We start from the raw sequence: 27,261 nt of genomic DNA, 5'->3' as shown, positions 1-27,261 counted from the left end.
GCCAAGGGCTAATTTAACCTCACTGCTAAAACAGTACTCTTCTGAGGACTCTGCCTGATGTCCTGTGTATTCGGAGGTCTTTATACTCTAATAGGAACACTAACTATTCCCAGTCTTCTGTGAGTTTCTGGGATTCTTCTGCCTTCTCCTGTCTGGTGACTTGTTACCAGACTCACATAGTCTCCTCCCATCAGGTCAGCACTCAGCTGAAGATTTGATCTCTTTCCCATCTACACCAGTCCTGCAAACTCATGTTCTGTCTTCCATTTCGGAGCTGTACCTCTGGTTCTTTCCATATCTCCACCTGGTAAACTTCCCATCATCCTTCAGGACTCAGTGCCACCTCTGTCAGGAAGCCTACCCAGTTGTCCTCAGTCACACAAAGTGCTAAGCTCTATCATAAGTCTTGGTCAGGTTTAATTATGGGTTATATCTAAAAGTGCTTGTTGGCTGTGACTCTAAGAGTAAGGCCCTGTTTTTGCTTGACTCTGTAGACTTAGTGGAAGGCTTTGCATAGCGTAGGTGCTCCACATTAGTGCAGTGAGTGAATGAAAGCTGGGTATAGAGGCATGGCTGGTGGAAACAAGGAGACTCAAGGCCAGCTGGCTTCCAGTGGCTTGGGTGTCTCAGGGCTCTCCAGCCCAGAGCAGAGGGGCTCATTGCTGCAGAGCCTTCCTTCTAGAGTTCGACGGTACTGGGCTTGAGGATTTATGCCATTCCCCTGCTCTGCTGCACTTATACCCGCTTCAGAGGGAGCTCTGTGACATCATCCCAGCCAGTGTGGGCTGAGGGTCTTGGGGTGCCTAGGCTTTTGGCTCCTCAGCAGAGCCTTCTCCTGCATGAGGGTCATAAATTGTGCCACAGGAAGCCTGATGTGTCACAGGAATTTCTTATCGAGAAGAGATTTTAGGATAGGGAGTGTTGAAGGGCTTTGCTGACTGGGATATGCAGCCATGCAGTGTAACTCTACTGGGAAAGGTCCCACTTGTTCAGCCACTTCAAATAGTATATACTTTGCTGTGATTTGATTATAAGCTCCATGAAGGCAGGAACCATGTCTGTCTTTCTTGTTGTGTTCTCAGCTGGCAGCTCATATATACAGTAAGCATTCATAAATAACTACTGAAGGGATAGTAACAGCTGAAATTTACTGACAACTTCCTGCATACCACACATGCTCCTAGGCCACTTACACAGAGTCATACAATAGTAACTGCCACCCTGTGAGGTGGATACTATTACCATTCTTGTTTTGCAAATGCAGAAACTGGGACAAGGAGTGGATAAGTAAGTTGCCCAAGGTCACTTTGTCACATAACTGGTGAGGCAGATTTTCAAAGATTGTACTCTTAACGCCTGTTGATTGAATGAATGAATGAATTTTGATTTATAGCATCTGCAAAAGGAGACCATAATAAGCTAAAAGTGTATTTCCTAAAACAATCATCACATCTGATTTTCCATAATTTGGACTAACCATATTCAATATCAATATACCTCTCTATACTATGCATATAACATTATATAGTTAAATCTAACATTAAACACAATATACAAATGTTAATACTACAAGTAGTGAGTATTGCATAATCGTTACACATAGCATGTATCATTACTATTAACTTTGTGATCTTACTACATACTAGGCTTTGTGTCGAATGTTTTACACACAGTATCTTCTTTCATATTCATAATTCTGTAAAATAGGTAGAATTCCTATGAAAGTGCTAAGGCTCAGAGAGGTTAAACCCAAGGTCACGGAGCTTGTTACAGAGCCGGATTTGAGCCCTTGTCTATTTAACTGCTTATCTGCGATCCTAAGGGCTTTGCTGTACTCCTTGTCCCGTAGTCTGGCTGAAGCAGGGCCACCTTGGGCTTTCCAAGGTCTCTCTCTCCCCCAGGAAGCTTCCAAATCCTAGGTCCTAGTCCTCCTTTCCCAGCCCTGCAGAGGGGGACTGTGGATGTCCCAGGCCGGCTTTCCCAGGCCGGCTTTCCCAGCCCGTGTCCAGCAGGGGGGGCTGAAGCTGCAATAGTTCAGACACTGTGGCGCAGAGTCCCAGTACTTTAGAGCTTGAGGGATGCCATATTGGAGCCCACCCTAGACCAACTGAATCCCAGTCTCTGGGAGTGGGGCCCCAAAATCGGAATTTTTAATTAGCTACCCAGTTGACTCTGATGTCCAGACAGATTTCCAGACAGAACCACTGTCCCAGGTTCAGGAAAAAGGAAGTAGATACTCCTTAGGAAGAGAATTGGTAGCTTCTTGCCCAGGGCAACTTCCCAACACCTTTTTTAGAAGCATGGTGGCATCATGTGGCATGAACGTATATTATAAAATAAGATTAAAACATTTCTGATAACACTGTAGTAAATTTGAAATACATGAAACAATACAGGGGAGAAAAATAAGATTACCTATAAAGCCAACACCTAGAGATAACTCCTGTTAACTTTTTGATTTATTTCTATCTTTTAACTTTTCAAGGTACAAACTGGGGCACCTGGGTGGCTCAGTCAGTGGAGCATGCGACTCTTGATCTCAGGGTCATGAGTTCGAGCCCCACATTGGGCCTAGAGCTTACTTAAAGTTAAAAATAAATTTCTTAAAATGCATAGATTTTTAATGCGCAGCTGAATACAGTCATGTTAACAAAACCCAGACTGAGGAACAGAATGTTGCCAGCACCCTCGAAGTTCCCTTTGAGCCCCTTCTCGTAACTCTCTCCTCCCAAAGCAGTTGTCCTGGCTCCTAACATCATTGATAAGTTTTGCTCGTGTTCAGCATGTATAGATATAGAATAATTCGTCATTTCCAATTTGAGTGTGTCTTGTTTTGCTCATAAGGATATCTGGAAGATCCATCTGTGTTACATATATAGTTACACAGTAGTGCACTTATTGTCACTGTATAGAATTTAATTCTGTGACTATAGCACAACTTATATATCCATGCTGTCGTTGATGGCATTTCGGAATTTTGAAGTATTTGGCGGTCGTGACCTAGTGCTTTAAGGAACAGGCTTGTCTGTGTCCTTGGGTGCACACGGGTGTGTATTTCCGTGGAGCAGTTACCCAGGCGAGCAACTGCCGAGTTTTTTGTTCAGCTTTAGTAGATGCTGCCCGAGTTTTCCAAAGTGGTTCTACCAATACCCTTTCGCCAGCAGTGCATGAGGCCGGTTTGCTCCACATGGTCACCAAACTTTGGTTTTTCTCGTTTTATGTTAGCTGTTCTGGTGAGTGTGCACTATTGGAATTGTATCTCCCAGTGAATAATAAAATTGAACATCTTTTCCTTCATGCATTTCTTTTTTTTTTTTTTTAAGATTTTATTTATTTATTTGACAGAAAGAGAAAGAGAACAAGTAGGGGGAAAGGGTAGAGGGAGAAGCAGATTCCTTGCTGAGCAAGGAGCCCCACGTGGAACTTGAGCCTCGGACCCTGGGATCATGAACTGAACCGAAGGCAGATGCTTAACTGACTGAGCCACCCAGGTGCCTGAATGCATTACTTTTTAATCTTTTATTTACGTGTCCACCCCGTGAAGCCTCAGTTCATTAAGAGAGGGGGAAAAAAAAAAAGAAAGAAAATGAGTAAGGTAAACCGTAAAGCAGAAATGCCCAGGTAAAGTCATACGTTATTTTCCCTTTCAGTGAAGTGTGTCGTCTTAAAAGTACGTTCTGCCTATCTTAGGCTTAGAACATCTGCTGTGCTGCTCTTCTTTCTCTTAGCTCTTTCTTCTTATGCTTTTCTCTACCATTTAATTTTTACTTGTTCTGTCAGTAGCATTGGTATTTTGGGGGAGGTCGCGTTTTTATGAACTTTGCAAGAATAGTCTTCAAAGAAGAGTTGCTGTCACAGAGGAAAAGCTTCAAGTCAGGGTCAGGAAGGAAGCCTCAGGTAGCAGGTGCCCAGAGCTACTCCCTGGTGCTATGCTGGGAACAGTATGGAGCTGGGCAGAGTGAGTGGAGTTGTGAGCTTTGCAGAATAGATGCCAAAAGTAAGGTTGTTTTGGGTTGTGTTTACTTCAGAAAATTGTTCGTTTAAGAAAATGAGTTTCAGGGGCTTCTGGGTAGTTCACTTGGTTAAGCATCCGGCTCTTGATCTCATCTCAGGTCTTGATCTCAGTTCAGGAGTTTGAGCTCTGCGTTGGGCTCCATGCTGGGTGTGGAGTCTACTTAAAAAAAAAAAAAAAAAGATTTTATATTCTCTTAGGGTACTATTTTGGAAAAAAAAATCTTTTTGGGTGTTATCTGAAAAATACAGTATAAGTTTGTTCACTTGTGGCAGTTACATATGTTTGTGTGTGCATATCTTGAAGTCGTGTAGCTGTTTTATTCTCTAAATTTTTCATGTAACATGTTTTTTCATATCATTAAACATCAGATGAATTTTGTTTTAATGGCTATATCATGGTTCTTTGTATGGACTTCTTGAAATTTATTTGAACATTTACCTATTTAGATCATTTCAAGAATTTCAGAATCCTCCATGATGATCATCTTTGTATGTAAATTTCCATGATCACTTGATAACTTTCTTAGAATAGCTTCAGGGAAGTGAAATTCCTACCTCAAAAAGAATGACTGCCTCAGGGATATTCATATATATTCAATAAAAGTCTTTGGTGCATTCATAGGATCACATTTCCTTCCAGAAAGACTACCCATGAGGACATGTGCTGTTTTCCAGCTTAATTTTTTTTTTAAAGATTTTATTTATTTATCTGACAGAGACACAGCAAGAGAGGGAACACAAGCAGGGGGAGTGGGAGAGGGAGAGGCAGACTTCCCGCTGAGCAGGGAATCGATGTGGGGCTTGAACCCAGGACTCTGGGATCATTACCTGAGCCGAAGGCAGACGCAGACATTTAACAACTGAGTCACCCAGCACCTCCGTTTGCCAGCTTTATATTCAGTTCCCTACACAGTATCTCTTGCCATACAGGAAACTGTTGTCTTTAACCTAATAAAATCCATATGGATTCAGGAACATACTTAGAAAAGCTCCTACACATGATTGGAAAAATATTCTCCAACACTTTCTACTTGTAGTCTTCTTGTCTTCTTTTGTTTTTTTTACAATACATCCTTAATCCATCTGTTATGTGTTCTTGTGTGTGATGTGAAGGAGGGAGGACTTTTGTACCCCCAGGTGGATAGCAAGTTGATCTGGAAACCATTGACTAAATAGTACAGCATTCAGTCAGCAGTTTGTGAGGCCGTCTTTATAATAACCCAGTTTCCTCTGCAGATGTAGGTCTGTTTCCACATTGCATTCGCCCGTTGCTCATTCCCAAGCCAGTGCTGCTGTTTTATTTCAGATTCCTGGTACAGTTTCATAGCTGGTGTGGCACCTTTTCTTGGTTATCTTGGAAAATTGACTTATTTTTCCAGATGAATTTCAGAATAAATCTGTCCCGTTAAAAACAGAAATCCTAGGGCGCCTGGGTGGCTCAGTGGGTTAAGCCTCTGCCTTCGGCTCAGGTCATGATCCCAGGGTCCTGGGATCGAGCCCCGCATCAGGCTCTCTGCTCAGCGGGGAGCCTGCTTCCTCCTCTCTCTCTCTGCCTGCCTCTCCGCCTACTTGTGATCTCTTTCTCTGTCAAATAAATAAATAAATAAATATTTAAAAAAAAAAAAAAACAGAAATCCTACCATACTTGTGAATAGAATGGCATCGAATCTATAAATTGATTTGACAAAATTACAGGAGTATACAGGAACAGAGGGGGCGTCTCTTTTTATCATTGATGTTTGGATAGGTAAGATTTCAAGTTTGTTTTATTAGTGTTTTTGTGTATGTCTGGGATGCTTCTTAGGAAGTTTCCCAGGATCTGTTATTTCTTCTATTGCTTTTATAAGTAGGATCTCTTAATGTTATCTTTTTTACTAGATGTTTCTGATATGTAGAATTATTTAGAGTCAAAGGGTCAGAGTGTAGCCTCGCCCTCCTTGAACACTGGGGACACAGACACCAGAGGTTTAGGGACTTGTCCCACACCAGAGAGGAGTCACGCCCAAGCCAAATCTGGAGCCCAGGCCTAGATACCCAGCCAGTGAGCCCTGGAAACTCCCCAGGCTAGACAGTGGGAAGGACCTGTTGTAACTCATCAATCAGTTACCCAACTGCTGTTGCCATGGAAACCTGAAAGCAGCGTCTTCCAGGAGGACCAGGATGCAGAGTCCAGAGAGAACAGGCTGCACTAGGGTGGGGCCAGGCCAGGATGGCCTTTCTCTGGGCGCAAGTGTGCATGTGTCTCTGTGTGTGTATGCATGTGTGTGTGTGTGTGTGAGAGAGAGAGAGAGAGAGAGAGAGAGCCTGCACAAGAACGAGAACAAGAATACACTTTCTAAAGAGGGAGGTGCCCACCCCACTAGCATCCTTTTAGGTCTGGTCCGTCACTCTGGATCCTTGCTGGGTGGTGCTGTCAGAAGGGGCAATGTGCCACTGAGATGGTTTTTGTGTGTCTCTCAGGGCCCAGGCTGAAGCCGCCCTCACACTGAGTTGGAAGTGCTGAGCAGGGGTGCTGGCCTCTGCCTGTCGTGGGCCTGGGAGCCCTGCTGGCAGCTGCTGGATGCTGGATGCTGGCTCTTCCTCCCTCAGGTGATGAGGTGGTCCAAAAGGGAGGCCCCCACCCAGACCACACTGACACTGAGGTGCCGGGGGCAGACACAGACCCCTCACCCCAGGACTCCCCTCTGTAGTTGGTGGGCCAGGAGGAAAGGACAGTGCAGAAGTTCAGGGTGATGGTCAGAGGGACTGGACAGGCCCTGACCCTCGGATGGAGCTGGGAGTTGAGACAGCCAGGGACAGGATGTGCCTCTGCCCCAGCTGCAGTCTGGCAAGATGCAGGAAGGGGACATGCCCTGGGGTTCTGAGGGTATCCGCGGGGTTTGTAGTTGGGAGCCCTGACTTCGCTGTTTACTTTCCTACCAGCTGCTCCCCACCAGGATCCTGTGCCTCTTGCCTTTTGGTCCCTTCCACGAGGCCAAAGGAGCCTGAGCTCAGCATTCACTGCACCCTGAACAAGGCCCACGTACCCACAAAGAGCCCTGCTATGACTGGGTGTGGGAGGAGCTTCCGGAAGCAGCTGGGGCTTCTTTGGAGGTTGAAATCTTGGGGAGAGCAGCAAAAATGTGGGCTGCTGGAGCCCCCCATGGTGCCTGAGGCTGGGCCTAAGGGAAACCAGGTTGTTCAGCCGCAGTTCTTGTCCCATCCCTGCCCACCCCCACCCAGTTGTCTTATTTCCGCCTGCGTCTCCGGCCAGAGCCTGACCTCCAGGGATGCAAGCTGTCACTCCAGGGAAGCTCACTCCAGCTCTCCCACACACTGCTGCCTGGATCCCCCTCATGCTCCTGGAGCCGGGGGTGGGCTTAGGGGCTGGCAGAGGGGTCTTCTGTCTTGGAACATGGGGATGATACGGGAACGTGTTGAGTGTGATAGCTCCGTGGATGGGGTGGCCTGCATTGGCACCCGTGATACACGAGTGTGGAGAGAAAGAGAGAGGCCATGGCCCGTATGCCTGCATGGCGTGTGTGTTTTGCGGAGGGCAGGAACTGTGTGCGGAGCATTGGGAATGACGTGGGCCATGTGGTAGGGAGGGAAGGTATCTACTGCTGCGTGAAATGCCTTGAGTTGGGGGGCAGTAGGTACTTGGCGGGGGTGTGCACGTTTGAAGTGTGTGAAGAGATTTCACATCCGTATGTGTGTGTGAGTATTGTGTGGTGGTTTGGATAGATGGGTAATGGGTGCGTGTGTGAAACACAGCTGGACACAAATGCGTACATGGAGGGTCTGAGGTAATACATGGGAGGCAGCTGTGGACATGCGAACTTGTCCGTGTGTTGTGGTGGAGGAGGGGCCGATGTGTTGGTGTGTGTGGTGTGGCTTGGAAGGGGGGGCAGTGTGTGGGTTTAGAATATGTGCGTGGGGGGTGCCTGGGTGGCTCAGTGGGTTAAAGCCTCTGCCTTCGGCTCAGGTCATGATCTCAGGGTTCTGGAATCGAGCCCCGCATCGGGCTCTCCGCTCAGCAGGGAGCCTGCTTCCCCCTCTCTCTCTGCCTGCCTCTCTGCCTACTTGTGATCTCTCTCTCTATATCAAATAAATAAAATCTTAAAAAAAAAAAAAAAGAATATGTGTGTGGTATGTATGAGATGCTGTGGATATTTGAGAGAGGTGATGCTTGTGAACTAGCATGTGAGTGTGCAGAGCATGTTGGAGAAGGGATACAGGGGCCTATAATCCTCCCTACACCTTGAGAGATTGGTGGCCATGATTTTCCCCTGAAAAGATGAATCTGAGGCTCACAGAGGATCCCATCTCTGGCAGCCCATGACCTAGACTCTAGAGGGCAGGGGCCAGGACTGGCCTTCTGGTGGCCCGGTGGGTTATGGCGAGGCATGTTCAGTTCTGCTGGGTGACTGACTGGACTGAAGCTGGTCTGCATGGCCTCAGAGGCCGTAAAGGAAAGCCATTGCAAGTCAGTTGTTAAACATGGCTGCTCTTAAGAATTGGACTCTATAAACTTAAATAAATTAAATTTAAAACAAAAATGATAAATACGCAAAACTCACCACTTTTTTTTAAAACTACATTTGACTACGCTTGTGCCCTTGAGGTAATTCATATCTGTCGTATCTGTGTGGTAGAAATACTCTTCCCAGCTCCCTGGGCATCGTGTTGCAACACTGGCCCGAGAGGGTGTATTTATTCTGCCCTAGTCAGGAAATACTAATGAAGACTTGATTTGTTTTAATGAAACAAATCATTAATTCTAATGAAGACTTGATTGCTTAGACAAGACTCATGCAGATAAACTTCAAACTTGTCCTCTCTGTGGCTCCTGCGTGGTAGTTACTTGTATTCAGGGTGGCTATCTAGCACAAAATACTGAAGAAATGTTCTCTCAGTATTCAAAAATGATTGCCCAAGTCAGCAAACAAGTCACTCAGGTCCCTGATGAATGACTGAAGTTCTGCCATCTTTTTCTTTTTTCACTTTCACTTTATTTGTTAAAAGAAAATATCAGCAAGCATTCGAGTTGGATCGACCCTCATTTGTCATTGCAACGGCAGGTGGGCTCCAGATAAACAGTGAGGCAAAAATCAATGAACACATTGATTTCTGGGACAGTTGACTGGCTATATGGAATTTTTATTTGTAAATTGTGTGCCACACATCCTTCACATCAGTAAAACTTATAATAAACTTACGTAGATATGCCTGCAAACATTTTTTGGAGAGTCGGGTGTTAAACATCACTGTTCCAATCTCTCACGAGGCCCTCACAGGCTTCTTTTGTCCTATAGGAGGTGAGGGGAAGGAGGGCAGGTGCGACTTTCAGGGGCACGGACAGGAGCAGCTTCTCGGATTTCCAGAAGAGCTGTGGCTTGTCCCCAGCTCAGCTCTGACTCCCTCATGGTCCTGGGCCAGGTGGTCAGAGCTCACCAGGCATGCGTTCATTCTGTTCTCGCTACCTAAGCTCCTTCTCTGTGCCTGGTGCTGGGGATTCACGTAGGGGAAGACGGCTCACTGCCTGCATGGAGCTCACGGCCCAGAGGAGGAGACACCCAGTCACAGCCGGTTACTCCCTGGAGAATGAGGAGCAGGCAGGTGATGCCTTGCCGAGCTGGAGAAGGAGGGGGTGCTGGGGCAGGGAGAACAGGGATGTTCCATCTGGAGGAGTGGTCCTCGGCAGTAAGTGTGTGGCCCCCACGTGATCTCTGTTAAAAATACAGACACTCTCTCTTGGCAGGTCTGGGCAGGTTGGTTGCCCTGCAACATGCTGGGGGATGGGGAAGCATGGGGCCCTCAGGCCACACTTGGAGAAACATTGTTCCAGCCAGAGGAGAAAGATGAGGGTACATTGGGAGGTCAGGATGGCTGGAGCAAAGCAGAGTCGGGCCAGCCTTGGGGGTGGGGGGAGCAGAGAGGAGCAGGTGGCAGAGGCAGCAGCTCACACAGCCTCGCAGGCCTCGTGAAGGGGGTTGGCTTCTGTCCTGTGGAATGAGGGGCCCTTGAAGGATCCTTGTCAGCAGACAGGCAGGTGATAGGCTCAGATTGACTTTGGAAGGTGTGTGCTCTTGGAGGTGGCAGAACTGCACGTAGGGAGCCTAGAAGAGGCTGGAGACACTGGGGGAGAGGGCTAAACCCAGACAAAGGTGGGGACAGTGGGGAGGGCTCCACAGAGGAGGCCACAGGTTCATAAACTGGGCTAGAAGGAAGGGGATAGGGTGGATCTGGGCTTCTGGGCTGGTGACCAAGTGCATGACGGGGCCCGTGATGTTGCCAGAAACAGGAAGAAGAGCAGATCTGGAGGGAGAGATATTCGGGTTTGGACCTGGAGACTTGAGCCGTGATTCTGAAGGAGCCCAGAGGCATAAGGAACTCAGGGGAGCCCCCAGGAAGTAGATTTGGGAGCCCCAGCAGATAGGTGGTGCAGCTATCGGAGTGGACAGGTCACCCAGGAAAACACAGAATGAGAGTCTCAAATAGCTGTCCAGATTTGGTCCCAAGGGGTCAGGAATTCAGGTGTCTGTCTTGGTCTCGTTTCTGGAAGGGGTGGCCCAGTTGCCAGGTCCCTCCATGCAGGAGAGCCGGAGAGTGGGCTGGAAAGGGTTAGAGGAGTTCAGAACCATGGGCGGGCAGCTGGCTGCCTTCAGTGAATAGCAGGGAGCCACGATGGTTAGGAGTCACGGGCCCTGTTTCTGGCTCCAGTCCTGGCTCTGCTACCAACTTGCTGTGTGACCTTTGGCAAATCACTGCTCGCCCCAGCTTCTTCATCTGCAAAAGAGAAGCTTAGACCCACCAGTGACTTTCAAATGACATTTGGAGCCCCAGGGTCACCCAGAAGCATCCCCAGGGAAGGACGGGGGGAAAGGAGAGTGGCTGAGAGCATGGTACTCCAGGCCCCCCAGCTTCCTCCAGAGCTGGTTGCTTTTTTGTTTTCTGTGTTGGCTTCTGGCTGAAAACCACTGAGTCAGTGGATCCCGAGTCTGGGAACCATTGTCAACATAGACACTGATAGGGACAGAAGAGTCATAAAGCTCAGCAAGAAACCAAGTATCCTCTCACAAACACTGAGTGGGCCTCAGTGCCCATTGCCCATGTAGCAGAGTCATGGTCGTGCCCTCAGTCACAGGCCCCAGCTCTGCCTGCGCATAGGTGACGGCAGTTATGGGTGCAGCTCAGTTTGCTTCCTTCTCCTGGCTGGCGGGTCACCAGCCTCCGCCATCAGTGTGTCTCTGGTGGGGTCCGTGTGAGGTGGGCCCTTTGCTGCTGCTCTCAGACCGAAGGCAGCATGAGGCTGACTGTGAGGAGCCAGTCAGCCCCCTTGTCCCTTGCTCTTCTCTGTCCGTTGTCTCTCCAGAGAGCTCAGGTTCTCAGACCAGGACACGAAACTCTTGGGTTCTTCCCCAAGCTTGACCTCCATGATGGCGCCCACTGTGTGCTGGAGGCCTCAGCAGGGTAGGGCCTTGGCTGCCCTCTGGCCCCACCCAGCTCCCCCCAGATATCCGTGACAGCCAGGCACTGTCGGCAAACTGGAGGCAAGGCTGGGTCCAAGTGGGGTGTGGGACGGCCCCCAGAGGGGAAACCGGGAGTGGGAGCAGAGGGAGGGAAACGAGGCCCTTTAGGCCTGTGCGACATCACATCCCCGGGGAGCCCGTGCCTGGCTCTGCTCCCTCAGGGCAGGGCCTCTGAGCTGCGGAGGGGCAGCCAGCTCTGGTGCTCTGCTGTGAACGAGGGGCCCCAGATCCCCACGCACCTTCAGCCCAAGCTCATGTCCCAGCACATAGACTGTCCCACCACTGGGAAGGCTGTTCAGCCCCTGACCCTTAGTCACTAAGGGATAAAGGGCACGTGGGGTCTCTTGTTACCTTAGGAATAGTTTAGAGGGAAATGTCAGCAGAAGTGGCCTCCTCACGGTTCTCTCCTCAGTATCCCAGATGGGCTTAGAAGGTTTCTCTGAGGTCCTGAGAGGAGCCCCCTTCAGCCCCTCCCTAGAGGCCCTCCCTGTTCCTCCCCTTGTTCTCCGGGTTCCCTAGGACCACAGAGGCCCCTTGGACCAGCTCTCACTTGGCAGGATGGTTGTGTGGGGGCAGGGGTGACGACTCTCGGTGTTTCCTGACAACAGGCTGGGGGACTCAAGCACCAATGTGAAGCTGAAGAGTGTCGTGGACACAGGGGGCGGTGAGACGGAGTCTGCCCAGGCCATGCCCGTGGCCGGGGTGTGGCCCTGGGCCTGGGGAGGGTCGCTGTTTGAGAGGAGGACGCAGCTTTATAAAATGACTCCGTAAGTATGGCCCCGGGCAGGCAGGGCCGCTGGCCCCCACTGCCCTCCCACCCCGGGATGCGGGCATGGACCAGGAGCACCTGTAGCAGGCGACCCTGCAGCAGGCAGTGGGGGACCCCGGAGAACTGGGAGGCGACTGGTATCAGGGAAACACAAGTGCTTGGGCCAAGATGGAGGCTGGCTTTGGGCCTCTGGGGAACAAAGGAGCCTCAGTGCTCTTAGGGGCCTGTGGAGGACCCTCCCCAATGTTCAAGGCCACTGGGCTGGGGTGTTCCCTTGAGCATCGTGTCTGTGTGTGTGTGTGTGTGTGTTCGCACAATGAGGGGCTGTGGTCTCTGCCATGACTACTGACTTCATTGGCTCAAATTAAGAATCCTCTGAACTCAGGAGTCCAGGAATGCAGGCCCATGTCTTCTTTCGTAGGTATCAAAGTCTCTAGGAAAGTGATTTGCCTCATATGAACCTCTGACAACCTCTCAGGTCCTCCCACTAAAGAGTCTGGGATGGGACCCAGGAATCTCTGTTTTTAAAGCCGCCTGGTGGTTTTAGTAGCCAGCTGTAGCTGGGTGAGGAAACCATTGCCGGAGGGGGGACCGCTATCCTGGGCCAGTCTTATCGTAGGCATGTGGAAGGCCAGGCCTCTGCCTGCCATGCCACCATTGGGCCCTCCTGCTTTGCCCCCAATAGATGTTCTGACCGCCCAGAATCTCACACAAGGCGAAGACCCAACGTGCTGTTTAGTAACCTCTTCCTGGGGCACAAGAAGAGAAAGAATGGTGAACCGGCTGGGCCCAGGACGGAGAAAGACTTAGGAAGGCGAGGGATGCAGGCACAGGAGCCTCAGGAGGAAGGGTCCTTGCATCCCAGCATCTGCGCTCAGCGTGCGAGGCCCCTGGGGCCACCCTGCCCCCGCACCGCCCCACCCAGCCCCACAGGGGAGGCAGGCTCAGGCTGGACAGACATTGTGGGGAAGGAGAATAGGGGTCAGACAGCGGACTTCTTGAAAGGCAGGCGTGCCAAGGAGAGTTGTTAAGTTTTGTTGATGGAGTTGCTTTTTAACATTTTTAATGTATTAAAAAAAAAAAAGAATCCACTTAATTTAAAATGACCCTGAAAGCCCTCATCATTAACAGGAAGGCTCCTGAGCATTGAATCGGCAGGAAGTGACCCCCTTTGCTGGTGTCTTGAGTTGGGCCGAGCAGGTTCCTGTCCCATCCGGCGGGGCGCCCCTCCCCGCCTCCCGGCTGTGGAGCGGCTGAGGTGTTCGCTTGACCCAGTTCGCTGCATCAGTCCCCAAGTGCTGAACCTTTGGGCTCTTTCCAATTCCTTGCTATTATAAATATCACTGCTATGAATATCTCTGTACAAATTACTTTCTTAGTGTTTGGCTGGGAAGCGTTCCCCCAAGTGGAATTACAAAGTCAAAGGGCATGAGCAATTTTGTAACTCTTGCCACATATTACTGGAGAGTTCTTCAGAAATCTTGAACCTGTTTACCATGACACCAATGATGTATGGCTGTCCTCCAGCCCTCCAATATTAAGGTTCATTGTGTGTCTTTAGTTGGAGCTGCATTGTTGGGTTTGGATTTTTCCCGTTACTGTACTGGTCCAGAGTAACTGGTACTGGCGCTTTCCAGTTGTTTTCAGCATGTATGAATGTAATGACTGGTAATCCCAGGCATGGTCTGAAGGACCCTGAGAACCCAATGGGCATCATTGACCCCGCAGGGATTACGGGGCCAGCTCTGAGTCAAAGCCTGGACCAGGGCCAGGAAACAGAGAGTTGTGGTTCTCCAGGCTTAGTCCCCAGCCCCCAGTCGGCCAGCATGCGCCCCAGGGCCACTGTCCCAAATGCTCTGATCCTGAGTGTGCTTTGCAAGCAGAAGCACTTGAGCTGGGGGGGCCACTGTCCCAAATGCTCTGATCCTGAGTGTGCTTTGCAAGCAGAAGCACTTGAGCTGGGGAGAAGGCTGAAACGAAGGGGCGAGAGAACTCTGTTGGCCCCATGCTGGTCCCCAGCCTGGCACACTGCTCGGGAACGACCCAGCCACCTGCTCAGCTGTGGCCTTCCAGGTGCACAGATGACCATGTTGTGCGTGGCTGGCGTTCAGTGTGCCTGTGGGCATGGGGAGAAACCAGATTTGAGGCTTTGTCATATACTTAGCTGTTGTCTCGATCCTGAAGATCCCGAGGGGAGCTGCACCAAGAGTTTGCCCACTGCCTGTCTGTCACACCAGGGTTTGACCAACAGCCAGCTGGACAAGACCAGGAATGTTTATTGAGGTCTGGGCCTTTGTGTCTTGGCTGAGTCCAAGCATGGGGAGTTTGTAGCAAGAAGGGCCTTAGGGAACATTGCCTCGAGTCAGGGACCGAGACCGGGGCCTGCAGATAATGCAGGGAGGGAGGTCAGTGCAATCCAGGCCTCAAGACAGAGGTAGTGAGGTTTGGAAGCACGATGCCCAGGGCTAAAATCTGGATGCCACGGCTACCGCAGGCAGGGCTACAAGGTACACTCTGATCTCAGAACAGACAGGCCAGATGAGGGCGGAGGGTCCAAGCAGATGTGGCTGGTGGGCAGTGGGAACTAACAGAGCAGGCTGACGTCACAGTGTCAACGGACTCGGAAAACTTGAGAACAAAGAGACAGATATAGACCTTCAAGGGTATTCTGGGCAAGTTGGAGCAGGAGGGGCAGTCTGTAAAACCAAGGGGATCTTAGAGCTTCTGTACCACGGGCCTCTCCATGCAGAAGCAGGATGCTGGGGGAGGGTAGGACACAGACTCAGTATGTGGTATAGATGGGGTGCCCAGCCTCTTAGAGGGGAATTGGCAGAAGCTGGGCAGGGAATCCACATTCCAGCCCAATAGCTGCATTGGCCCCGGGCTCCTGTGTGCAGAGGGCAAGCCCACATGGAGGGCATCAGGTTGAAGGTGAAGCATGCCTGCCATTGGGTAGCAGGGAGCTCTCCTGGGTCCACCTAGGTCCTCTAGGCTTGGGGCAGGCAGCAGGTCCCCTTTTCCTTTCATTCCTGCCCCGCTGTTCATGGGGCCAGCTTGGGTGTGGCTGGGGCAGGTGGCCATGGACAGAGGAGACATGGTCGGTACCCCAGAACCAACTCTGTCTGCGGGCCAGACAGAGTTGAGACATGGCTGGGTGCAGCAGAAGTATGGACTTGACCTTTGCACAACCTGGTCCGACGCCGGTGCTACCCTGTGACCTCAGTTTAACATTGCTGAGCCTCAGTCTCCCGTTCTGGAAGATGGAGATACTCAGTACAGTGTGGCTGAAAAGAATAAGTGAAAGTGCTCAGCAGTGTCCTTCCTTCTGCCTCCGCAAGTGCCTAGAGTCGAGTCAAGTGTTTTCTGTGACTGGTGACACCTCTGTTGACCTCAGAATTGTGCCGACATTGGGAGTTGCTCTCTGGAACCCCAGAGTCCAGCTTGGGGTTTGAGAGACACGGATCAGGGCGTACGCTGTGGTTAGTGCTCTGGCTGGTTCCATCCATGCCTGACTGACCGTGTCATCCTGGCATTGGCAGAGGAGGGAGGGCCCTGTGGGAAGCTGTCCCGAGGTCCCCGGGCCCTGTGGGTATGCAGGGGATGCTCAGCAGTTTCTTCTCTCACACAGGGGGGTTCTGACAGGGGCAAGTGGCAGCCAGCGTGCTCAGGCACCAGGCTGAGGTCTCATCTGGCATCTGGCAGGACAGCCTTGTCCCTGCAGGAGCTGTTACCGGAGGCTGACAGCACGGAGATGAGAGGTCCAGGGGGCACCGAGTCCGGGGCAGGAGTGGGTGAGGATCGGGGGAATAGGCAACTCCCTGCGGTCCTGGGGAAGCTGGCCCTGGGCTCGGTCCATGGACAGGCCAGCTGCCTGTGCCCTGACCCTGCTCCCCGGCCTTGTCCCTCACTGTGCACAGGGGTTGGACCTTATTCCTCTCTGGGGGCAGGAGGGCCATGCAAAGGGAGCAGACACTGGAGCAGAGCTGGGCCGTGGCTGCTCCATCCCCCCCCCCCGGGGGGCCACCCGCTCTGGGCACCACAGCTGGGGGGCAAGAGGATTCTCGGGTTCTGAGTCCCATTCTGTCCCCTGCAAGCTGGAGACCTGGCGCGCTCCAGCCTGTCCGACTGAGTCCCTTTCTGAAAACGGCCCTCAGGTGTCAGGCACGGTGCTTGTGCTAGGCATGCAGCAGGGGGCAGAGTTAGGCCTGGTCCCTTGGCGCCTGTGGCCTAGGAGCAGACTACTTGTTACATCAGTAATGCTGGTGGTGTCTGGGGACTTGGGCCGGGTTCCAGTTCTGAGGGGGCATAAAGTGGCCTGCACAAGCTGGGCCCCTGCGGGCCATACAGTCCTGTACCTGCCAATGGCCGGGGACCACCCATGATCTGTCTGCACTGGCTGGATCCCCTGGGCAGCCCCCTTCTTCTCCCCAGCTTGCGGCACACCGGTCCTGCCCACACACACCTACACTCTGCCATCGCTATGTGAGGGTGAGCCTCCTTGCTCTCGCTATGTTGCTGATGTCCCTTCTGAACCTTGAACCCCTACAGTCTTTTCTCCTGCTTTCTCCTCTTCTCCCCACTCGTCCAGCAGCTGGCCTCACAAGCCCCTGGTCTGTCAACGACCTCACTAAGTCTGACCCTGACTAGGTCCTGCTTCTCTGGCTCTTCTACCAATAAGATTCCTTACATTCACCCTTTACTGAGCACTGGGGAGCTAGCAGGAGAGCACCGCCGGGGATCACACAGCCCTGAGTTCGGCCCCCAGCTCTGCTCCTTACTAGCCGTGCTAGAACTCGGGAGAGTTGCGTCACCTTCTGGAACTTGTTTGTTTTCTGATCTGTAAAATGGGAACCTTCCCTATAGGGCTGCCCTAAAGATTAAATGAGACCTTGCATGTGCAGCTTCTAGCACACAGCAGGTGTTTAATGCCTGCTAGCTTCTGGTATCACCTTGTGCCTTGCATTCAGGGTAGAGGGCTGAGAGAATTTTGTTCATCTGTTCACTCAGCAAATTTGTATCAATCTTCTGCCTTGTTTTAGGTGCTCTCCCAGGTCCAGGGGGACACAGCAGGGAGCAAAACAGGGAAACACCTGCCCTCAGGGAGTTCAGATTCTTGTTTCCACAGCTACAAGCTGGAGCTTCTGCCTTGAGCCTTCCCCTCCTCCCAGTCTGCATCTTCCCTGCAGGACCCCCGTTTCTGTCTCCGGACCCCTCCTCTCACCGAGCTCTGTGTGCCTGCTGCGCCCACCTGGTGTGCTGTGTCCTCCGGGTGCTGGAGCCTAGCACACCTCTGAGCCCCAGATTCAAGGCTGCTCCCCCTCTGCTTTCCCAGAGAAGGTCCCAGGGCCCCTCAGCCCCACCTCACCTGTGCAGTGGCCTCACCATTGCCATCTTTGTCACCACCTACTGAGCACTGGCCCTGTCAGGCACCCGTCAGGCACCGTTTTGAAGACTTTCATGGATTAAGTCATTTCCTCTCTCGACATGCCTAAGAAAGAGTTCCCATTATTTGCAGAGGAGAAAACTGAGGCCGGGCTGGTTAAATACACAGCCCAAGGCCCTGCTGCTGGTAAAGGGCTGGGCCAGGCTGAGAAGCCCGGGCAGCCCGGCCTCAGAAGCTGCCTCCAAAGGCGGGCTTTTCCGACCCCTGTACGACCCTGCCTTGGGTCCTATGGGCTTGCCTGGACCCCTCCTGCCACCCTCTTCTCTGCCACTGGCTGGGCCACTCTGGCCTGGGCTACTGAAGAGCCCGCACACCACATCCCTGCTCCAAGGGCTGCCTGCGAACTTCTCCCTCACGGGGCGGATGGCGTCATGTCCTGTCCCCAATGCCAGCAACCCCCGGGACTTCTCGTTGCTAAGAGATTCAAGGCCAGACACTCAGCCAGGCACCAATAACCTCCCTCTCTCCTGCCCACTCAATTCCTGCTCACAGGGCCCAGTCACACCAGCCACCTCGACACACTCCAGTCTCCTGTGTCTCCTCACTACCTTTACAAGCTTCAGTCTGGCCTTGAAGGCCACCTCGGTCGCAGAGCCCTGCCTGACCCCCGTGCCCCGCCCCCCTCAGCCCTGCTTCCCGGCCAGACTCCACCGCCCTCTCCCCTGTGCCCGCACAGCTCTGGACCTTCTAGACCCTCCACTTCCCTCTACCTGGGATTACCCTTTGTTGCCTCTGCGACCACCCACGCCATGTCCTCCATGGCCCTGCGGTCTTCACAGGCTGGCACCATGCCTTACTCATCTCTGGGCCCCAGTGACTACCAGGCTGAGTGCAGAGCGAGCCTCAACACTGACATGATCAGAGCCGGCCTGAGGTGCCACCTGCAGATTTGGGGCAGGGAAGGGCGGAAGGTCTCTGTTCTCCCATCTAGTCCTGCTGCAGAAGCCAAGAATGGGGGATGATTCCCACATGGTCATATCCCAGATCGGCTGAGCCAGAAGGGCCAGTGGAGGTCATCTGTGTCAATCCTTTCTCTTTGTAATGTTGGCCTGAGGCCCTGACTGGGGGAAGCCCAGGCCTGGGAGAGGGGAGGAGGCTGTGACTAGAATTCAGCCCCCAGCCTTGTGCCCAGAGTCCTTGCCCAGGGCTGAATGGCTCTCTCTCTTCTTTGCACTTTGTCTCCATAGGCTGCCTGCTGGGGTAACGGTTACTGCAAATCAGCCCTCGGGCTCTTGGCTCTGCCGTGGCCTCCTCCTTTCCGGTACACCACCTGCGCCTGCTATACCTTTGTGATCACAATTTTGCATTCTTTTTTGGTAATTGACATTAAATTTGGTTCTTGTGGAGAATGGGGTGTATTTCTGGGTCGCTTATGTTCTTCCCTTGATGTTTCCCCTGTGTGATTCATGGCCATCACCACAGTTTTAGTTGTGGTAGCTTTATAATATATTTACTATCTGGTAGGACTGGTCCTCCTCTCATTAACCAACATTCTCAGATTTTTCTTTGTTTTCTTACCTACTTTTGTTTTTGGCTTCCAGAATATTTTTACCTGGGTTATCTAGAGGAATTAAGGGCAGTGAATAGTTTATCCAGGCTGCCCAAATCATGGGTATTGACAGAGGCCAATTGATGGGGAGGGAGCAAATAAGGAAGCAGTGTTACCAACTCCGGGACTCCCCACTCCCTCAAAGCTGTCCCCAGTTCTGTTGTTGTAGGACTATGGCTTTCCCTAAGACTAGGACCTTTGGGTGGTGGGGGGCAGTCTGGGGAGCAGGCCCTGCTTACGTGTGCTCTGAGTGGGCACAGCTGTGCCCCGCTGCCTTCCCATCTGCCGGCAAGGACCCAGGCTCCCTGAGGAGTCCATCCCACCGCTATATCTTTTTGCTTTGGTGCAAGAGTCTGCCTGTCACTGTCCACTCTCCCAGAGGGTTGTCACCTCATAAATACCTTATCTCTGGGCACTTGGGTGGCTCAGTTGGTTAAGTGTCTGCCTTTGGCTCAGGTCATGACCTCAGGGTCCTGGGATTGAGCTCCACATCGGGCTCCCTGCTCAGCGGGGAGTCTGCTTCTCCTTATCCTTCTGCCTGTGGCTCCCCCTGCTTGTGCACGTTCTCTCTCTCTCGCGCTAATAAATAAATAAAATCTTAAAAAAAAAACAAAACCTTACCTCCTCTTAGCCTATTTGCTCCTTAAAAACACTCAGTTAAGGGGCACCTGGGTGGCTCAGTCAGTTAAGCAGCTGCCTTCAGCTCAGGTCATGATCCCAAGGTCCTGGGATCGAGCCCCACATCGGGCTCCCTGTTCGGCAGAGAGCCTGCTTCTTCCTCTCCCTCTGCCTGCTGCTCTGCCTACTTGTGTACTCTCTATTTCTCTATCAAATAAATAAAATCTTTAAAAAACAAACAAACAAAAACACTCAGTTAAGGGACGCCTGGGTGGCTCAGTTCATTAAGCGGCTGCCTTTGGCCCAGCTCGTGATCCCAAGGTCCTGGGATGGAGTCCCACATCCGGCTCCTGGCTCAGCAGAGAGCCTGCTTCTTCCTCCCATTCTGCCTGCTGCTCTCCCTGCTTGTGCTCTCCCTCTCTGTTAAATGAATAAATAAAATCTTTAAAAAAAAACCAACAAAAAAAACACCGCTCAGTCGAGGTCCAGAGTAGACATTATGTCTAATTATATCACTGACCCAACTGCTCTGTGAGACAGAATTCAGGAATACTGGTGGCTGACGTGAGCAAGTCAGGGTGGCTCCTGCAGCATTCGTCTCACGAAGCCCGTGTTCACAATTGGCTTGCTCACCCCCTTTCTTTAGATCATCATCTGAGGGAATCTTACGAAATCCCTGCACTTTATCAAGCTTCAGAATCCCATGGTATTTTGCTTTGAACTAAGTGAAATCTAATTTCAGAAGACTTAATGTCTTTAAAATAGTCTTATCACATTCCTATGTGAATATACGAAGAGTCCCCGCTTATTCAAGTTATTTCTCTAAATCTCAAGTATTTTACATCTCCTTTGTATGAATCACATATACGCCTCATTAGTATAATTTTTTAAGACACTTCACATAGTCTTGTCATTGTAAATGAAATATCTTCATTTTCATTCTGTGAAACATTATTATTTTGCAATAATAACAGAAATGTTGTTGGCTATTTTCTTTTTATCTTTTTATCTGGCAACTTTATTGAAATTTCTGATTCTCGTTGTTCCCTTATGTCTTCTCAGGATCCCCCGTATGTTGTATCACTTACAATAATATAAATTATGACTCCTTTCTAATACAGTAGACTAATGACTATTCATCAGTGTTGCGCTCAGGAGCTTTTAAAAAATACAGGTAGTTGGGCCCATTCCATCCCCTCAGAACCACAGCCTTGGGCTGGGCAACAGGGTTTGGGACTGGGATTGGTACATTCCAGACCAAGGCGACATCTCCTGCAGAGCCAGAGAGGGAGTGAGCAGGGCTTGTCTGAAAGCAGACTGGTATGGAGAACAGCAACGTGATCCATTTCACAGACGCTTTAAAATGTTTGGTCCGTGAGCAAGGGAGTCAGGCAAGGACTGGAAGCAGCAGGTGCAGTGACAGGTTTGCACGGTGAAAAGATCACTCTTGCTGCCATGTGAGAAGAGACTGCAGGGCGGCCAGAGGGAAAGGGGGTGCGCACCATTATGTAACAGCTAAGTCACACATCTCCCTGTGTCCCAGGTGATGCTTGCAGTGACTCGTGTACATTAACTCTCAAGTGCCCGGGCACACAGGTGGTTTCGTGGCAGAGCCTGGTCTGGAACCGGCAGCTCTGGCTCCAGTCTGCTCTGAAGCACCACAGGCTGTCCCACGCCACAGGTGGAGCCGCTGGGGCCATGGTGGTGGCCTTGGAGGAGGACTTGGAGGTGGGGAGAAGGGGACCAATTAAAAGAGATTCTTAGTGTTTAGTATCAACAGGACCTGGCGAGGGATTGAATTCCAGGATGGGGGTGGATATCAAGGAACCCGTTTTCCCACATGTCTGTGGCCGTTTGGAGTTTCTCTGGGACTTGTCTGTTCACCTTTCCATTGGGTTGTTCGTAGGTGCACATCACACCTACTCTTTTTCGTGGGGAGAGGGAGGGAATTCAGACTCCTTTGCTGGGGTGCATTCTGTACCTCCTGTCTGTCTTCCAGGTGTGTGACAGGGTAAGGGATAGGTCTCTCTGCTCATCGTACCTTTTGGTTGGGGGGGTGGGGTATGAGAGCAAGGTGAGCCTGATCTGAGTGTGCTCTGCTCTGCTCTCCAAGGCCAGTTGGGATAGGAAGGGAGAAATGATGTCCTTTTCCTATAAATTATCTGATGGGGCTCTAGATAATGGAACTCTAGTGATCTTGGGGGCCCTAGGCACCAATCCACCCCTCATCTTATATACTGATACGTCGAGACCAAGAAAACTGGGACGGGACTCGTGTGCTGTCACATGGGAGGCCAGGGACTAACACCTGGATCTCAGGCTTCCCGACATCCAGACATTCGTGGCATCTTCCATGCAAGGGAGGGCACGGCAGCAATGTCCGCAAGTGTCTGGTTGCCTGTCCCGGTTGGGGGGCCTGGGGGAGGGTCCCACAGCATGTCAAGCCGAGAGGTGGGGTGGAGGAAAGCTGAGAACAAGTTGGTGGAGCCAGGGGAATGGGTAGGCATAACTCCGGAAAACCAGATGGGCTGCGTTGTGAGGATGAAGGGTGGGACACATTGCAGAGACCTGGGGAATTTGGGAGCAGGTGGTCAGGTGGCTGGGTCAGAGGGGGTGAGTGACTAGCGCCTTCCAGAGTCTCGACTCCTGCAGAATGGAGACCTCTGAAGTCTATTCGAAGGGCAGGCCCAGCTTGGCCAACTCCAGGGAGACCCCAGAAATCCTGATGAGTGTGAGGGCCAGGAAAGGGCCAGCTGGACTACAATCCAGGGCCTTGCCCTGCTGAGCGGAACCCCTGTCCCCAAAGCACCTCTCTCCACCAGCCTGAAGGTGGCAGAGTCAGGAAGGCCCAGGCTATGTGGCCGCAGGATGGGTGGCGCCTGCTGTGAGGGGGACCGGAAATCAGGGAGAGAGGCAGAGAGGTCCAAAGCAGCCTGGAATTGGAAAAAGCAGAAGCAGATGCTACCCAGCCCAGGCCTGCCAGCTGTGTGGCCCTTCCCTCACCCAAGGAAGCCTGGAAGGGGCTCCCCAGGGCCTCCTCCCTGTACCAGAGCTGGGTGACAACATGAAGGAGTAGGCGGCCCTCTCCTCCCTCCTAGAGACCAGGCAGGGCAACCACCCCTGGGACTTCTGTCCTCATCCTTGCCGAGGCGGGGGCTCTGAGGCAAGTCTTTGGCGAGCACTGTGAGAGCCAGAATGCTTCTGCCTCCCTCCACATGCTGGCTCCTCGGGATGCCCTGAGCCATCAGTGAGATAATGCAGCACTGCTTAGCACAGTGCCACCGGGGTGCGGGCTCGCTAGATGGAAGCTCTCATTGCTAATCCTTGTCACCTTGCCACAGTGCTTTTGACTTCCCACCCGGCAGTCACATTCCTCTCAGTTCAGCTGCTCACACCCTGTGCAGTAGGCAAGACGTGCATTGTCCCCATTTCACAGATAAGGAAACTGAGGCAAGTCTGGGCGGGTGGTCTTCTGCCACCCAGTGAGTTGGCAGCGCAGGGAAGACAAGAGTTCCTCTCCTATATCTAGCATGTTTTCACTCTTGTGCATTTCTTCTATAAAATACAAGACTTTTATCCTTCCTTCAGAGTTGGGCAAACATAACTGTCTTTTGTCTGCCGACAGCCCTGCTGTAAAGTCAAAATAGAGAAATTTAGCGCTGCGAGGTAGCCTTCAAAATGGTTCCACCCCCTGATCTTCATGAGGCACAGAGAGGCTACATACTCACTCAAGGTCACACAGCATATTAGTGGCAGAGCCAGCACTGGAACTTGGGTCTCATCTTCTTTCTGCTATATTCACTACTGTTACAGGTGTTTGAACTTTTATATCCATTTCAGCGATAGGAACATTGAGCCAGAGAGGCAAAACTATTGACTCCAGTCCCATGGCACTGCCTTTTAGGACACTGCGTCCTCAATGACCTGGTGGGGCTAGTCTGATAGTTATGAACCATCCTCAGCAAGAGAGAAGGCCATGGAGCGAAATATTGGTATATTGGGAGTAATAAACTTGGCAAATAGTTCAAATTGCATTTCAGGGTCTGATTCCTCTTGCTAGAGAGATTGGGTTGTAAATTCAGAGTAGGATTGTTTAAAATGCATTTCTCATTTTAAATAACCAAGGTTTTCTTAGGTGAAGAAGAATAACAGGTCAAAAACCGCACACTCAGAGGCTTTTCTGAAAGGTTACAAAATAAAATGTTCTTTGCTGGAGGATATGAAGGCACTGGCTCTCTGTTTGACAAAGGAGAGGGCTCTGCTAGATAAATCCTGCATTATGAACAAATGAGAGCTCTGCCCCTCTCTTCCTGATCAGCTTAATTCCTTGTTGCTTATCTGCAAATCCAATAATGCTGGGAAAACAGACCCCTCCCGCAGGCTGAGCACAGTGCCTGGCTGCTCCTTCTCAGAGGCCTTTTTGTGTTTATAACCTTGGCCCCTGCTCCCTGGAGAGCAGGGCCTAGAAGCCCTGTCAGGAAATGGGGGTGGGGGGACTTGTCTGGGAGGGACAGCCAGTCCAGGACTGGGCCACGGAGCGCCCAGCCTCCCCACCCCTAGACTGGGCCCTCAGAGCACAAAAGTGAGTAGATTGTCAGAGTGGAGCCGGCGAGGGGGCATGGGGGAGCTGTTAAGATTCAGCATCCTTCCCTGTATCCCCTGTGCCCCTCCAAGATGAATGACCTGATCCCGGGCATTTCCAGTGCCGGCACACGTCACTGTGCAGCCCCGTGGGAGTCGTCCTGGTGACAGATCCTGCTCTACTAGGTGACTAGGGAGATTTCAACTGCACAGATTTCAAAATATTTATTTATTTACTTACTTACAAAATCCACTGTGCACCGACAGTATTTACTGTCCCTCTCTTCCCCTCCCCCAAAACTGGGGGCCAGGGGTGTCATTTGGGTTCTCTTGGGGTTACTAGGCCCTCACAGGAGTGGAAAACCAGAGATGAGAGGAAGCCAGCACCTGGAAGAAGACCCAGCTGCAGAGAGGATGGGGTCCTCGGGGGGCCTAGCTGATGGCACTCGGCTGTGTCTCCCTCCCCTGGGGCCCCTTTTCATGAGCCCATGCATGCACCTGCCAGCACGTGGGGCTTCTTGGAGCACATTACTTCCGGCAGTATCAGACCCCATCTCGTAAGCCTGCTCCCCTGTCATTAACCCCCTCTGTAAAGGATGCCTAATGATCCGTCTGCGAATACAGAATGCTTTACTTAAAACCAAGTCCCGACCAATAGACAGATGTTTTATACCCCCTACTCCTGCCGATTTCTCCCGTTAGGAAAAAAGGGGTGCTGATGATCTCTGTTGGTAAACTTTGGACTCCGGTGCAGGTCTCCTTGGGTCAGGCTTCTAGAATGGGAATGGATGAGTCAAAAGCCTAAGGCTCTCGTCATCTAGTTTTCTCTCGAGGATTGAGGATTGTGGTTAAGCCTGTGGCTCTAGAACTCTCTGGTGCCTGAGTTTGAATGTGAACTCTCCCACTTATTATCTGTGTGACTTCGAGCAGGTTATGTAACCTCCCATTTGTTCACCTGTAAAATGGGGATAATAATAGTACTTACCCCATAGTGGTGTTGTGAGGATTCAGTGAACCGAGCCATGTGTATCAGTTAGGTTGAATAGGCATGACTCATGAGATGTTATCATAAAGCAAACTTTATTTTTGTCTCCCGTGGTCTCTCTAATTTTATTCTCTGCGGCTGCTACCCAGTCCCCCCAAAACTAGATGAAATTGAGGATAAGTCCCATGACTTCTCTGGTCATTTCCAGGTAACCGAAGTTTGTCCTGTCAGTAATTAATATGTCCTGTCTATTGTAATAAAAAAAAAATCCTTCAATTTCAGATTTACACCAACTCTTCTTGCCTGTAACATTGTGCTGCGAGCCAGCTGCCTGTGGGAGGGGGTCTGGCTTGCCGTTCTGACCCTTTTCAGGGTCCAGCGTGATGGGAGGGAGGGAAGAAGAGAGGCGAGGAGCAGGAAAATTCTCCCCCAACCCCAATCGGGGTGCTTTGGACACCACTCCATTGCTTGGGTGTCCCCATAAGCTCAGCTCCCTTGATGGAGGTGACCCTCACTTCCCATAGCTCCACAGGACACTATGGTTCCTTTCTCAGGCCCTGGGAAGCCTGGACTCATCCCCTCTCCCCACTGTCAACCTCCTTCCACAACAGGGCCCTCTCAGCTGAGATCTAAGATAACTACATCTGACTCTCATACTGGGACCCACACTGGTCCACAGGAAAAAGCTCACATTCCTTGAGTCCACAGACCTGACCTTGAAGCAGCAGCAGCCGCTCAGCCCTCAGGCAGCCACTCGCCCCCTGCTCTTTGGGTTTGCAGGCCTGGACCCACTGCCTGTGCCCCAGGACCTCAGGACCATCCTGGGGGGTCTCCTTCAAGCCCCCCTCTCTGGATTTGAGGCAAAGGCCATGTAGCCTTCCCTGCTTCCACGGAGGGTCCATTGGACCTGGAGACTCTCTCTAAAACTCTCCCTAAGCCTCTAACAATTTAGAGGTAGACGTTGGCTAATGGCACAGACGCAGGTTTCCACCATCTGGCTTCCAAGTCCTGTTTGGTCAGGGCTGTCCCACCGCACTTGACAATGCATTATCTCTTCACTCTGCACCTCGACCAGAGAATTGCATTTTGTCAGCCTCTTGCCCATATTTGCTTCCTGTGAAACCTGGGGAGGGGTGCCTGGCCCAGAGCGTGCACTCAACCAGTGATGGTCGTGTGTGATCCCACTCACAGGCCCCCCACTTATACTCACTCCATCACTCTTACATTTGGCTCTATCCCAAGGTTACGTTTTCTTCCGACTCTGCTTGTGGTGGTGATGATGGTGGTGGAGGTGGAGATTTGAATTTACTATTATCTCCTGCAGTTATTTGGAAAATAGGCCTATTGCTTTTAGTTCTGTGAGTGCTTACCTTACGTCCTCTCAAATACATCAGTAAGCCTGTTCATCTCCCTTGAGCCACGTAGAAATGGGGCAGTGGGAAAGGGGACTTCATATAGTCCACAGTTATTTAAATGAGGATTTTGGAGGGCACTATCAGGCCGCCACACATAGGCTGCCATTTGCCATCATGTCAGCTCAACAGCTTTGAAAAGGCACAGAGCTCTGGTTTCAGGCCTGTTCATCTCTGTCCTGGACTTTCCCATTACCCAGCTAGCCGTTGTCGATATATCTGGCCTTGTCTCCCTCTGTCCTCCATTTGCTCCCGATGAGATTTTGCTGAAAGTACATTTGGGCAGGTCATTCTTGACTTAAAACCCTTTAGTGGTTTCCTGTTGGCTGTAGGATAAAGTTCAAACTCTTCAGCCTGGCGTTCAGGGTGCCATGTGATC

The sequence above is a fragment of the Martes martes genome (assembly GCF_963455335.1).
Source record: "Martes martes genome assembly, chromosome: 10".
Lineage (NCBI taxonomy): Eukaryota > Metazoa > Chordata > Mammalia > Carnivora > Mustelidae > Martes > Martes martes.
This window is presented reverse-complemented; position numbering follows the sequence as displayed.